We start from the raw sequence: 15,835 nt of genomic DNA, 5'->3' as shown, positions 1-15,835 counted from the left end.
TTGACATCAGTGCTCCTGGTTCTCAGGCCTTCAGACTTGGACTGGAACTTACACCATTGGCTCCCCCCTGGTTGTCAAGCCTTTGGGTTTGTACTGGAATTACACCACCATTTACTTTCTTGGGCCTCTAGCTTTCAGATGGCCAACTATAGGACTTTACAGCCTCCATAATCATGTGAGCCAGTCCTTCATAATATCTTTCTTTCTTCCTTTCTTTTCTTCTTCCTTTCTTCTCTTTCTTTTCTTCCTTCCTTCCTTTCTTCCTTTTCTTTCCTTTTCTTTCCTTTCTTCTTCTTTCTTTCTTTCTTTCTTTCTTTCTTTCTTCTTTCTTCTTTCTTTCTTCTTTCTTTCTTTCTTTTCTTCCTTCCTTTCTACTATTCATCTATCCATCCCATCCATCCATCGATTAGCTCTATTCTCTGGCGAACCCTAACTAATACACCTTCTCATCATTCAAGTTTTAGCTTATATGTTACAACAGTAAAGAGACTTTCCCTGGGGTACCAAATTAATGCTAACCCCACTCTCAAGCCCCCTTTATCCTATTACCTTACTTTATTTTATACAGAGCACCAATCTTGCATGAATTTTATTTTATTTATTTATTTATTTTTTGCTTACCTTCCTCTGTCTTCTCCATATTAAGCAAGGGCCTTATCAGTCTTTCCTAGTGCCATTAGAAGAGCACTCAGCAAATAATAAGCACAAAATACATAATTGTGTGGATTGAGTTAATGTCAAATGACACTACTTGCTTAGAATGAGTCAATAGTATAACCCATTTGCCAAGTTCTGATAGTTGGAGCTTAAACCTGATGTCACAGGTAAGCACACAAGCACTCAAAGCCCCAGAAGGAATCTCCTTTCTAGAACCACAGTATACCAGTAACAAAGTATTTTATTTTGTAGCATTTAGTTAGGGTCATCAGCCAAACCCACCCACCATGGGAAAATGGGTGGTACTAAACACAATAGAGTTAAATCGTGAACTATGGTACAAATACATTAATTTGATAGGGAAAAATATTACTATTGCCATTTTATACACTAATTTCATGCACTAGGAATCAGCAGGTATCATAGAGCAAATGTGACTTTAAAAGTTGTGCAGACTCAGGTTCACACTCCAACTCCTCTATCTCTGCTATAAACTGAATTGTGTCCCCTTAAAATTCATATGTTAAGTCCATCCCCAATGTATCTATATTTGGAGATAGAACCTTTAAGGAGGTAATAAAGGTTATACATGGAAATAAGAGTAAGGTCAGAATTCAACAGCACTGGTGTCCTTATTAAAAAAAAAAAAAAAAAAGACACCAGAGCTCTCTCCCCCAACCCCATGCATACACAGAGAAAAGGTCATATGAGGGCACAGTGAAAAGTCAGCTGTCTTCCAGCAAAGAAAATAAAAGATGTCTCACCAGAAACCGACACTGCTGTCACCTTGATCTCAGTCTTCTATCCTCCAAAACTGTAAGAAAACAAATTTCTGTTGTTTAAGACACCCAGTCTGTGCTATTTTGCTATGGTAGTCTGAACAGACTAATACAACCTATATGCAGTGGGATCTTGCATCACTTATTAAACTTTCTATGCTCAAAAGTCTATAAAACCAGGACAAGAAATCTCAGTTTGCAGGATTATTGTGAGGCCTAGGTTGGTTTTACAGAGAGTTTAAAAATCAGTATTCAACATTGTGGAACCCACTGTGATCCACCAGCATGTCAATCATCTGTTAGCATTCCACTAATCACTGAAGATAGTTGTCTACTAAGCCAAGTGAGCAACCAGTTAAGAAACTAGAATGGGGGAGGAGGGGCAAGACGGTGGAAGAGTAGGGTCCTCAAATCACCTGTCCCCACCAAATTACCTAGGTAACCTTCAAATCATCCTGAAAATCTATGAATTCGGCCTGAGATTTAAAGAGAGAACAACTGGAACGCTACAGTGAGAAGAGTTCGCGCTTCTATCAAGGTAGGAAGACGGGAAAAAAGAAATAAAGAAAACAAAAGGCCTCCAAGGGGGAGGGGCACCGCGAGGAGCCGGGCTGAGGTCGGGGCGAGTGTCCCCAGGACAGGAGAGCCCCGTCCCGGAGACGCAGGAGCTGCACCAACCTTCCCGGGCGGAAAGGGGCTCGCAGGGAGTTGGAGCAGGACCCAGGAGGGCGGGGGTGCCCTCGGGCTCCCTAGAACACTAACAGACACCTGCGCCCCGGGAGAGTGCGCCGAGCTCCCTAAGGGCTGCAGCGCGCAGGGCGGGTCCGGAGCAGCTCGGAGGGGCTCAAGCTGCGGCTCCGCGGAGGGGGCTGCGGGGCGGGAGCGTAAATCCAACAGCGCAGGCCCGAGCACAGGGCGCAGGGACACAGCCCAGGATCCGGCCTCCCCCCCGGGACAGGCAGAGGCCGGGAGGGCCCAGAACAGCAAGGATGCTCCTGCCCCAGCTGAGCGGATCAGCGGCCCCGCCCCGGAGCCTCCAGGCGCTGCAGACGGAGAGCTCCGGAGTTACTGCAGCAGCTGACTCAAGGGCTCCACAGCTGGCCGCTGCTGCGGAGGTTGTTCCTCCTGGGGCCTCACGGGGTAAAAAACCCCCACAGAGCCCTGCACCAGGCAGGGGGCAGAGAAGCTCCCCCAAATGCTCACACCTGAAAATCAGCACAACAGGCCCCTCCCCCAGAAGACCAGCTAGACGGACAGGTTCCAGGGGAAGTCAAGGGAATGAAAGTACACAGAATCAGAAGATACTCCCCCGTGTTTTTTTGTTTTGTTTTGTTTTTTGTTTTTGTTTTGTTTTGTTTTGTTTTTGCTTTTTGATTTGTTTCCTTCCCCCACCCTTTTTTTTCCTTTATTTCTTTTTCTTTCTCTTTTTCTTCTTTTTTTTCCTTTTTTCTTTTTTCTTTTTCTCTTTTCGTTCCTTCTTTCTCTCCTCTCTTTTTCTCCTTTTCCCAATACAACTTGCTTTTGGCCACTCTGCACTGAGCAAAATGACTAGAAGGAAAACCTCACCTCAAAAGAAAGAATCAGAAACAGTCCTCTCTCCCACAGAGTTACAAAATCTGGATTACAATTCAATGTCAGAAAGCCAATTCAGAAGCACTATTATACAGCTACTGGTGGCTCTAGAAAAAAGCATAAAGGACTCAAGAGACTTCATGACTGCAGAATTTAGAGCTAATCAGGAAGAAATTAAAAATTAATTGAAAGAGATGCAATCCAAACTAGAAGTCCTAACGACGAGGGTTAACAAGGTGGAGGAATGAGTGAGTGACATAGAAGACAAGTTGATGGCAAAGAGGGAAACTGAGGAAAAAAGAGACAAACAATTAAAAGACCATGAAGATAGATTAAGGGAAATAAACGACAGCCTGAGGAAGAAAAACCTACATTTAATTGGGGATCCCGAGGGCGCCGAAGGGACAGAGGGCCAGAATATGTACTTGAACAAATCATAGCTGAAAACTTTCCTAATCTGGGAAGGGAAACAGGCATTCAGATCCAGGAAATAGAGAGATCCCACACCCACCCCCAAAATCAATAAAAACCGTTCAACACCTCGACATTTAATAGTGAAGCTTGCAAATTCAAAAGATAAAGAGAAGATCCTTAAAGCAGTAAGAGACAAGAAATCCCTGACTTTAATGGGAAGGAGTATTAGGGTAACAGCAGACCTCTCCACAGAGACCTGGCAGGCCAGAAAGGGCTGGCAGGATGTATTCAGGGTCCTAAATGAGAAGAACATGCAACCAAGAATACTTTATCCAGCAAGGCTCTCATTCAAAATGGAAGGAGAGATAAAGAGCTTCCAAGACAGGCAGCAACTGAAAGAATATGTGACCTCCAAACCAGCTCTGCAAGAAATTTTGAGGGGGACTCTTAAAATTCCCCTTTAAGAAGAAGTTCAGTGGAACAATCCACAAAAGAAGGACTGAATAGATATCACGGTGACACTAAACTCATATCTCTCAATAGTAACTCTGAACGTGAACGGGCTTAATGACCCCATCAAAAGGCGCAGAGTTTCAGATTGGATAAAAAAGCAGGACCCATCTATTTGCTGTCTACAAGAGACTCATTTTAGACAGAAGGACACCTACAGCCTGAAAATAAAAGGTTGGAGAACCATTTACCATTCAAAAGGTCCTCAAAAGAAAGCAGGGGTAGCCATCCTTATATCAGATAAACTAAAATTTACCCCGAAGACTGTATTGAGAGATGAAGAAGGACACTATATCATACTCAAAGGATCTATCCAACAAGAGGACTTAACAATCCTCAATATATATGCCCCGAATGTGGGAGCTGCCAAATATTTAAATCAATTAATAACCAAAGTGAAGAAATAGTTAGATAATAATACACTTATACTTGGTGACTTCAATCTAGCTTTTTCTACCCTCGATAGGTCTTCTAAGCACAACATCTCCAAAGAAATGAGAGCTTTAAATGATACACTGGACCAGATGGATTTCACATATATCTACAGAACTTTACATCCAAACTCAACTGAATACACATTCTTCTCAAGTGCACATGGAACTTTCTCCAGAATAGACCACATACTGGGTCACAAATCGGGTCTGAACCGATACCAAAAGATTGGGATCGTCCCCTGCATATTCTCAGACCATAATGCCTTGAAATTAGAACTAAATCACAACAAGAAGTTTGGAAGGACCTCAAACACGTGGAGGTTAAGGACCATCCTGCTAAAAGATGAAAGGGTCAACCAGGAAATTAAGGAAGAATTAAAAAGATTCATGGAAACTAATGAGAATGAAGAAACAACCGTTCAAAATCTTTGGGATGCAGCAAAAGCAGTCCTAAGGGGGAAATACATCACAATACAAGCATCCATTCAAAAACTGGAAAGAACTCAAATACAAAAGCTAACCTTGCACATAAAGGAGCTAGAGAAAAAACAGCAAATAGATCCTACACCCAGCAGAAGAAGAGAGTTAATTAAGATTCGAGCAGAACTCAACGAAATCGAGACCAGAAGAACTGTGGAACAGATCAACAGAACCAGGAGTTGGTTCTTTGAAAGAATTAATAAGATAGATAAACCATTAGCCAGCCTTATTAAAGAGAAGAGAGAGAAGACTCAATTTAATAAAATCATGAATGAGAAAGGAGAGATCACTACCAACACCAAGGAAATACAAACGATTTTAAAAACATATTATGAACAGCTATACGCCAATAAATTAGGCAATCTAGAAGAAATGGACGCATTCCTGGAAAGCCACAAACTACCAAAACTGGAACAGGAAGAAATAGAAAACCTGAACAGGCCAATAACCAGGGAGGAAATTGAGGCAGTCATCAAAAACCTCCCAAGACACAAAAGTCCAGGGCCAGATGGCTTCCCAGGGGAATTCTATCAAACGTTTAAAGAAGAAACCATACCTATTCTACTAAAGCTGTTTGGAAAGATAGAAAGAGATAGAGTACCTCCAAATTCGTTCTATGAGGCCAGCATCACCTTAATTCCAAAACCAGACAAAGACCCCACCAAAAAGGAGAATTACAGACCAATATCCCTGATGGACATGGATGCAAAAATTCTCAACAAGATACTGGCCAATAGGATCCAACAGTACATTAAGAAAATTATTCACCATAACCAAGTAGGATTTATCCCCGGGACAAAGGCTGGTTCAACACTCATAAAACAATCAATGTGATTCATCATATCAGCAAGAGAAAAACCAAGAACCATATGATCCTCTCATTAGATGCAGAGAAAGTGTTTGACAAAATACAGCATCCATTCCCGATCAAAACTCTTCAGAGTGTAGGGAAAGGGGGAACATTCCTCAACATCTTAAAAGCCATCTACAAAAGCCCACAGCAAATATCATTCTCAATGAGGAAGCACTGGGAGCCTTTCCCCTAAAATCAGGAACAAGACAGGGATGTCCACTCTCACCACTGCTATTCAACATAGTACTGGAAGTCCTAGCCTCAGCAATCAGACAACAAAAAGACATGAAAGGCATTCAAATTGGCAAAGAAGAAGTCAAACTCTCCCTCTTCGCTAATGACATGATACTCTACATAGAAAACCCAAAAGCCTCCACCCCAAGATTGCTAGAACTCATACAGCAATTTGGTAGTGTGGCAGGATACAAAATCAATGCCCAGAAATCAGTGGCATTTCTATACACTAACAATAGACTGAAGAAAGAGAAATTAAGGAGTCAATCCCATTTACAATTGCACCCAAAAGCATAAGATACCTAGGAATAAACCTAACCAAAGATGTAAAGGATCTATACCCTCAAAACTATAGAACACTTCTGAAAGAAATTGAGGAAGACACAAAGAGATGGAAAAATATTCCATGCTCATGGATTGGCAGAATTAATATTGTGAAAATGTCAATGTTACCCAGGGCAATATACACGTTTAGTGCAATCCCTATCAAAATACCATGGACTTTCCTCAGAGAGTTAGAACAAATTATTTTAAGATTTGTGTGGAATCAGAAAAGACCCCGAATGGCCAGGGAAATATTGAAAAAGAAAACCAGAGCCGGGGGCATCACAATGCCAGATTTCAGGTTGTACTACAAAGCTGTGGTCATCAAGACAGTGTGGTACTGGCACAAAAACAGACACATAGATCAATGGAACAGAATAGAGAACCCAGAAGTGGACCCTCAACTTTATGGTCAACTAATATTCGAGAAAGGAGGAAAGACTATCCATTGGAAGAAAGACAGTCTCTTCAATAAATGGTGCTGGGAAAATTGGACATCCACATGCAGAAGAATGAAACTAGACCACTCTCTTGCACCATACACAAAGATAAACTCAAAATGGATGAAAGATCTAAATGTGAGACAAGATTCCATCAAAATCCTAGAGGAGAACACAGGCAACACCCTTTTTGAACTCGGCCACAGTAACTTCTTGCAAGATACATCCACGAAGGCAAAAGAAACAAAAGCAATAATGAACTATTGGGACTTCATCAAGATAAGAAGCTTTTGCACAGCAAAGGATACAGTCAACAAAACTAAAAGACAACCTACAGAATGGGAGAAGATATTTGCAAATGACGTATCAGATAAAGGGCTAGTTTCCAAGATCTATAAAGAACTTATTAAACTCAACACCAAAGAAACAAACAATCCAATCATGAAATGGGCAAAAGACATGAAGAGAAATCTCACAGAGGAAGACATAGACATGGCCAACATGCACATGAGAAAATGCTCCGCATCACTTGCCATCAGGGAAATACAAATCAAAACCACAATGAGATACCACCTCACACCATGAGAATGGGGAAAATTAACAAGGCAGGAAACCACAAATGTTGGAGAAGATGCGGAGAAAAGGGAACCCTCTTACTTACACTGTTGGTGGGAATGTGAACTGGTGCAGCCACTCCGGAAAACTGTGTGGAGGTTCCTCAATCAGTTAAAAATATACCTGCCCTACGACCCAGCAATTGCACTGTTAGGGATTTACCCCAAACATACAGATGCAATGAAACACCAGGACACCTGCACCGCAATGTTTATAGCAGCAATGGCCACAATAGCCAAACTGTGGAGGAGCCTCGGTGTCCATCGAAAGATGAATGGATAAAGAAGATGTGGTTTATGTATACAATGGAATATTACTCAGCTATTAGAAATGACAAACACCCACCATTTGCTTCGACGTGGATGGAACTGGAGGGTATTATGCTGAGTGAAGTAAGTCAATCGGAGAAGGACAAACATTATATGCTCTCGTTCATTTGGGGAATATAAATAATAATGAAAAGGAATATAAGGGAAGGGAGAAGAAATGTGTGGGAAATATCAGAAAGGGAGACAGAACATGAAAGACTCCTAACTCTGGGAAACGATCTAGGGGTGGTGGAAGGGGAGGAGGGCGGGGGGTGGGGGTGAATGGGTGACGGGCACTGGAGGGGGGCACTTGACGGGATGAGCACTGGGTGTTATTCTGTATGTTGGTAAATTGAACACCAATAAAAAATAAATTTATAAAAAAAAAAGAAACTAGAATGGTTCAGCAATACTATAAATGACATACAATTTAGCAGTAAAAGCAAATTCACTACAAAATAAATAATAGGAAGGAGGCTTTTAAATTCTGACCCATTGATTTGCCTCTATAGGTATATCATGTATGAATTTGGAATACTCAAGAAATAAAATAAATAATCTTACAATAAATACCCAGTGATTATCTGAATACCAGGGTCACTTTTTTGTAATAAGTGTTATTCCCCTAGGTAACCCAGTTACCTCTCTGGGCTTCAGTGTTCTCATATGTAGGGGGGAAAAAAAAGGAGAAATTGGCCTACATTATTTTATAGGCCCTTCTAGCTCTGAGTCCAGGGTTCTATGGGTTGCCATTCTTTGAAAGATAAGGCAACAGACATACTGTCTGCAGTTATCTGCTTTAGGGATATTTCCAGAAAAAGACATAGATCTGTAAAGATTCATCCATCCCCTCTCTTAACCAACCTCCACAAATCCCACCTTCTGATCTGTCACACACATTTGCAGGTTAACCATCCAGAGTCAGCAGTATAGTATGGAGTAATAAAATCAGACAATGTCTTTAAACATCCCCAGTACTTTTGTCCCTGAGTAATACCATTTGTTCTAAAACTATGACTTGGAAGGTGATGTTAAACTCTTGGGCTGGTGTTTATTCTCTGGTGGGAAATCTAAACTGTCAGTGCTGATAACAATCTTTCATGGCTCAGATCATCATCATTCCACCAGAAAACCTGTTTTGATATAATTTAGCCCACCCCTAAACACCTAGCACAATTCAAGATTTGTATTGTGTTGGGGCTCAGTGATGCATGCAAAGAGCCTCAGTGCCTGGGAAAGGCTTAGAGGGCTTACGGGTGCTTACATCTGGATTCTGAGAGCAGGACAAAAGAGAGGGGCTAGATTTGCTGTGTGTGTTCACTACAATACCCCAAAGGATGTGTTTTTCTCTTTTTAAAAGAAGAGGGTGTTAACTGGGTATTTCACTTTTTCCTGAAAGGTTTGAACTTGCATATGAAGCATTCGGTCAGACAACCAAAGGATTTGTGTCCCTTCTGATAAAACACAGAATTGCGTTCTATGCCCTGTGGAGCTCTCCACAGTCTTCTCTTGATGTGATCTCAAGTCAAGAGTATGACAACAACATGAGAAAGCATATTTGGTCCCTAACATTTTCCCATTGTTGAAGCTTTTAATACTGTGTCCAAAATAGCTGTTTATATTTATTCTGTGCATTTTTCTTAAATCATTTCAATATTGTCCCTTTCACTTCACCACAAATAAAACCTATTTTATATCACAATTATTGAAACATTTAAATTGAATACTATAATCCTTGTCATGTGTCTGTATAGTTCAAAGGTTGTTCACTGAGAACATGCAAGTTCTATCTCCTCTTTTACAAAATGATACCATTCACTAGACACTTTCTCTTGAATAACTCGAAAGCAAGGGAAAGAATTAATTGGCATAAAAATCTAACTACAGATACATACAAACACATATATGTATACAAATATATACAAATACACATACATATATAAAAGATATCAAAGTGAGTTATATCATTGAAAGCAATACTATTCACTGTTCAAAATTTTAAACAGAAAAGTATAAAATAAAAAGTAAAACCTTATTCTCCTCCCCATTTTCTATCTCAACTCTCTAGTAATAACTAGTATAAATAACTTTTTATGTATCCTTCCAGAATTTTTTTCTAAGCAAATACCAGTGTGTGTATGTATATGCATATATATACAAATATATATGTATAAACATACCTATATACATATGCAAGTATGTATGTGCACACATCCTATACATATCTTTCTTTATTAAGTAGTGTTGATAACTATGCTAGAAATCAATCATATAAAAAAAAAAAAAAAAGAAATCAATCATATAAACTGATTTTTTGGGAATCCAGAAAAAAGGCCCCACCATTTTTAGATCATGGCTGAATATTCTCACAGGAAAAAAAAATCATATATAATAACAGAATATATAGTAACAACAATAATAAAAACAATAATAAGAGCAGATACTCATTATTTAGTATTTACTCTTTACCAATTCAATGCCTAGCATTAACCATACTTACTACATACATCATCTCATTGAAACCTTATAATAACTCTATGAGATATGTATTCTCCAGGTGTTTAAGATAAAAAAAACTGAAGCTTAATGAGTTAAATAACTTATCCAAGATCAAAGAGTTAGTTAGTGATCAAAGCAGGATTGCAGAAACAACAATCTTAATTATTATATGCCTTTTTTGTTAGATTTGTGACCTTGAAAACAAATTATAAATAAAATCTACATTCTTTGGGAAGATATGAGAAGAACAGAAAATAAAGTATTTGCTAGTATAAAGGCAGAGGGAAAACAATTTTTTGCCCACATAGACATTTATTAAGTAGATTCAAAAAATGAGTTATTTTGTTACACCATGTAAGTCCCAAGCATTTTACCCAGGGGGCAGCAGCATGTCAAATTTTGAAGCTTTAAAGACTAAGCAATGTTAGTAAACTTTGGTGACTCCCCCTTTGTAACTGTCCCTTTTACCTGAACTCACATTTCCCTTTCCTCCTGCCTTACCATATTTCCTCATTCCTTGAGTTGAGAAAAGCTAGCAATCCTTGCTGACTTTCTCTCCCCATGCTACCATCTTGTCCAGCTCTCCTCTATAGGCAATCAAGTTAGGGATCCTTCTCTCTCTCCATCCAACCCCCAGGCTCCCTTCTCAGCAATCCCCCAACCTCCAATCCTCACCAGTTCATTAAATGTACTTGTACATAGCTCTATCTCAATGGTTGGATAATATGTGTAGAAATTTAGGCCTACTAAGGCGTGATTCATTCCTGAAGGAGGAGGCATTCATATCCTTTACATTTTTAAGTAGGCTCCTGTGATACGTTTAGTTTAGCTCCAAAGGTAAATAACTTAGAAGTCATCACTCTAATCCTTCAACAATAAAAAGTGAACAAATGTCTCATCATAAAAAAGAAATGGTAATTATGTGAGGAGAGGGAGGTGTTAGCTAATGCTATGATGATAATCATTTTATAATGTGTAAGTATATCAAGTCAACACATTGTACCTTAAACTTACACAATATTATATATCAATTATACCTCAATAAAACTGCAAGTCTTCTTTGCCCTTTAGAGAACCAATATCATAGGGTAAACTGCCACCCCCAAATCTGGAGAAACAGACACATCCAGAGACATGTAGCATCTGACATTTGCTTACCTTCAGCAGAAGCTTCTGGATGCCTCAAGTGATAGGGCCATTTACTTCACTAGTAATTTTGACAAACTGCTGGAGGCTCAGTAGGGGCTAGCATGACAGTGGATAGTTCCTGAGGGACACAAAAATAAGGGACATCCAACCCCACACCCTCACTTTCAAGGCCTTTCCTTTCAAGAACCCCCACCCAGTTCTCATGATAAAGATCCAAGAAAGGTCCCCTTATGGCCCAGGCAGGGGGAAGGGAAAAATACACATTGAGAAACCATTCCAAATTCTTCTCCATAACAAAAGCGTATTCTATAGGGGGAAAGACTTGGTTGGCAGGGGGAAGATACTGAAACCTACTCCCTTCTGTCAGAAGGAAATCCCTCCCTATTCCAGTGTTTCTGTCTCAGTCTTACCTAAGAAGGGGGGGAAATCCATAGTCAACTGGAGACAGGGTTTGAAATGTTGGAAACAAGAAAAGGAGTAGTGGGCAGGAAGGATGAGAGGAAGTGCTATAACCATGAGGAGGAACACAGATACTTGTGAAAGCCACACCTTTAAGGCACAGGCCCACTGAAAGACTGAGACTTTATCAGAAGTTTAGAAAATGATCCCTCTCGCCCACATGCTACCACCACACCAATAACCCTCTAGTATAATAACAGTGAAAGAGAGCTGAAAGAGCTGGAATACAGTCTCTTTCTCAAAAGCAATACAGACAGAAGGTCCAAAGCCAACAGAGGAGATAAAATCAGGGCACCAGATGAATTGGAAGCCTCTGTTACCTATAATTACAACAAATATTAAAAATGGCTCAACTCATAACCAGACTGACACAAACCCTCACACTAAAGACCTATTTACCTCAAAACTATTACCCATATAACAAACCCAGCTTTTGTTGAAAGGTAACAATGACAAAAGGTGAGAAAAGAAACCCTCAGAAGAGACAAAGCAACAAAGCATCACAACCAGGCTCAAATATGATACAGGTGTCAGTATTATCAAACAAGAACTTCAAAATAACTACAATTAATATGTTAGAAGGCCTAGGGGCAGCCTGGGTGACTCAGTCAGTTAAGCATCTGTCTTCTGCTCAGATGGGATCCTGGAATCAAGCCCCATGTCAGCCTCCTTGCTCAGCAGGGAGTCTGCTTTTCCTTCCCTCTCTGCCCCTGCCCCCACTCGTGCGCATGCTGTCTCTCTCTCACTCTATCTCAAATAAATAAATAAATAAAATCTTTTAAAAATATATATATGTTAAAAGATCTAATAGAAAAGGTAGACAATAGACCAGATTGGTAATGTCAGCAGACATGGGCACTCTAAGAATGAACCAAAGGGAAATGCGAGAAATCAGAAACATAGTAAGACAAATGAACTATGTCATTCATGAGCTCATCACAAGATACAATACAGATAAGGAAAAAAGCAGTGAACTTGGGGACACCTGGCTGGATCAGTCAGTAGAGCATGTGACTCTTGATCTCCAGGTCATGAGTTCAAGCCCCATATTGGGCATGGAGCCTATTTTTCAAAAAAGAAAGAAGAAGAAGAAGGAGAAGGAGTAGGAGAAGAAAGAAGAAGAAGAACAACAACAACAACAACTTGAAGATAGGTCAAAGGAAATTTCCCAAACAAAAATACAAAAAGAAAAGGGAATCAATAAAAAATAAAAACAAAACTTTCAGGAACTGTGGTACAAAATCAAAACAAATAAGACATATGATTAGAATATCAGACAGAGAACAGCAAATACAGCCGAAGAAATATTTGAAATAACAATGACCATGACCTTTCCAAAATTAATGATAAATACCAAAGCTCTCCCTAGGGAAGCTCCATGCTGCAGGGAGATGGCCTACTTGTGTATCCTTAACTTCCCACACAAATCTTTTAGTCCCTGGTACTGAAACTGGTTTTAAGGGAGGGGAAAAGGTGGCTGTATTGGCTTCTCATGCTGCTATCACAAATTACCACAAACGCAGGGGCATAAAATAACAGAAATGTATCACGGTCCCAGAAGTCAGAAGTCTAAAGTCAGGCAGGACTGGTTCCTTCTATAGACTGTTGGGGAAAATCTGTTGTCATGCCTTTCCTAGCTTCTAAGAGGCCTCCTGCATTCCCTCTGGAACCACTCGAGCCTCTAGTTTCCACTCCCACATCTCCTTTTCCTCTTCTGTAGTCAAATATCCTTCTCTCTTTTTCTCTTTGTTCTAAGGACAAGTGAGATTACATTATCCTCTGAATAATCCAGGATAATTTCCCCATCTCAAGATTCTTAACTCAATCATAGCTGTAAAGTTCCTTTTTCCATGTAAGGAAACATTCATGGATTCCAGGAGTGCCTGGGTGGCTCAGTGAGTTAAGTGTCCGACTATTGATTTCAGCTCATGATCTCAGTGTTATGAGATAGAGCCCCGTGTCAGGCTCCTCACTGCCAAGCATGGAGCCTACTTAAGATTCTCTCTCTCCCTCTGCCCCTCAGAAATTAGTACCTGGATATCTTTAGAGGCTATTATTCACCTTACCTAGGTACCCTTTTGAGGTTTGAACAAAGCAAGGAAAACAAAATGACCACAATATACTTCCATGGATCTAGCATTCAAACATAGGACTGAAGATAATTATGAAGTTTGATACTGAACTTCACACTAGCTAAGGATACCAAAGAGCTCGAAGAAAAAAATCTACTCAGTCTTCCAGTTAGACAAGATGCATGCATAAAAAATGTTGGTAAATGCTTGCCTCCTTTGTTTTACAAAATAAAAGTCAGCTGTCATAGCCCTCTGTAATTCTGACAAGTTCTACAGACAATAATTGCAAAACATACGTTGTCTTACAAATTTTCAACACTAATTCATAGGCAATGCTTTGATTATCTTCCAACTTGAAGGTTTATGTTTTTCTAAACATAAAAAACAGCTTCTTTTGTCATGGAGGTTGGCATGACTTGCATTCATTCAATCAAACAATGAAATTCATGAACTTTTAAGAATTTATTTTAAAGCATGAAGATGTCTTTGACATACCTTCTTGTCACCCTAGGTGATAGGCCCTGGTATTATCAGAAAGAGACATGAGAAAAACCAAGAGAAGGTGGTTTGTTTGTACTGGGGATAGGAGCAGAGGAATGAGACGTGGTTGGGCTATATATAGATGGAAATGACATTTGTAACATTTTTAGCAATCAGTACCTTTGGCACCAGACAATAAGAATAAATGCCAACTGAAAACAAGCCTTCTGCCCTTACCATACATATCTCTTGCTATCAGCTCTGAACATGCAGCAAAATTATCATAAGAAAATAAACAAGTTAGTACTTAGGTTCAGTATTCTTGCATTTCAGGACTTCCTTTGGGTACTGCAGTTTATATAATTACTCTACAATTTTTTTTTTAATCACATTCATGGGGTGGGGAATAAGAAAGCTCCCAAAATAGCAATGGCAGAGAGACAAAGCTTCCCTTTGGAGAGAGGGACAGACATAATGGTGAGAATTAAGATTCTGAGCATCAAGGTAGCCAGCAGCTGGGTCCTGACTCATGCAAATAAAGGGTTTTCTCATCCACCTTTTCTAAAATATAGATCTCTGTCTCTCATTTGACCACATCTTCCCTTCACTCTTTCCTTCCCCCTCTTTCCTTTCCCCTCTCTTCCTTCTTCTCCTTTTCCTTCTTCTCTCTCTCTCTCTCTCTCACACACACACACAAACACACACACACACACACACACACACAAACACCTCTCTTTTTCCAGGGTCTTGTTCACTCTCCACAGCTTCAACTCTATTTCCTGGATGGATGATTCCAAATTCGTAATCCCAGTGGAACTCTTCTCTCCAATATGAGTCCCATTTTGGAAATGTCCTGACTTTGCACGAAGGCACTTTCACATATTTCCTCAAATAGACCCTTAAAAAGTTATCTCTTAAAACTTTTGAAGTTGACATTAAAAACTATGTTTCCCATTATGAAAACATGAGGCTAGGACTCTCTGCTCTTTTCTTTTTTCAGTTTGACTGCCGTAAGCAACTGCCATTGTGCTGTTTTTTGCAATAATGCTTCAAATGATTTGGCCAATACAGAGAACCAAAAAATAAATAAATAAATAAATAAATGGAAAAATTATTAGCAACTGATTTTCTGAACGATTTAGCAAGTCAGTTTAGTTAAAATTACTAATTCAGAATCTGCATGTGGACAAATTAAAATGTTATAGAGCTTGTGATGGGAAACTAATGTTTCAACATATACCATCTTACCAGCTGCCCACCTCATTACACTGGCCCAGGCTAGAGCTCCTCTCCTGTGAGCACTCATAGCTAATGACACTGTCACTATGTGCCCTGGTTAAACAGGACAGTGGCACTGCTAATAATAAATGCATCAGACATTAGCTAATCGACAGGTGAAAGATGAATTGGAAGTTTTAGGGCATTCTGAAAACTTGGCCAGACTGATTTGAAGTATCAACAAACTTTTCAGAGATCAATATTTTTCACCCTTTACTTTTCAGACTTCTAGTTGTTTGTTTCTAAAAGTGTCGCTTCTAGAAGCTTCTCTTTTAGAA

Source organism: Canis lupus, chromosome 17 (assembly GCF_011100685.1).
Source record: "Canis lupus familiaris isolate Mischka breed German Shepherd chromosome 17, alternate assembly UU_Cfam_GSD_1.0, whole genome shotgun sequence".
Classification (NCBI taxonomy): Eukaryota; Metazoa; Chordata; class Mammalia; order Carnivora; family Canidae; genus Canis; species Canis lupus.
Note: the sequence above shows the minus strand (reverse complement) of the source record.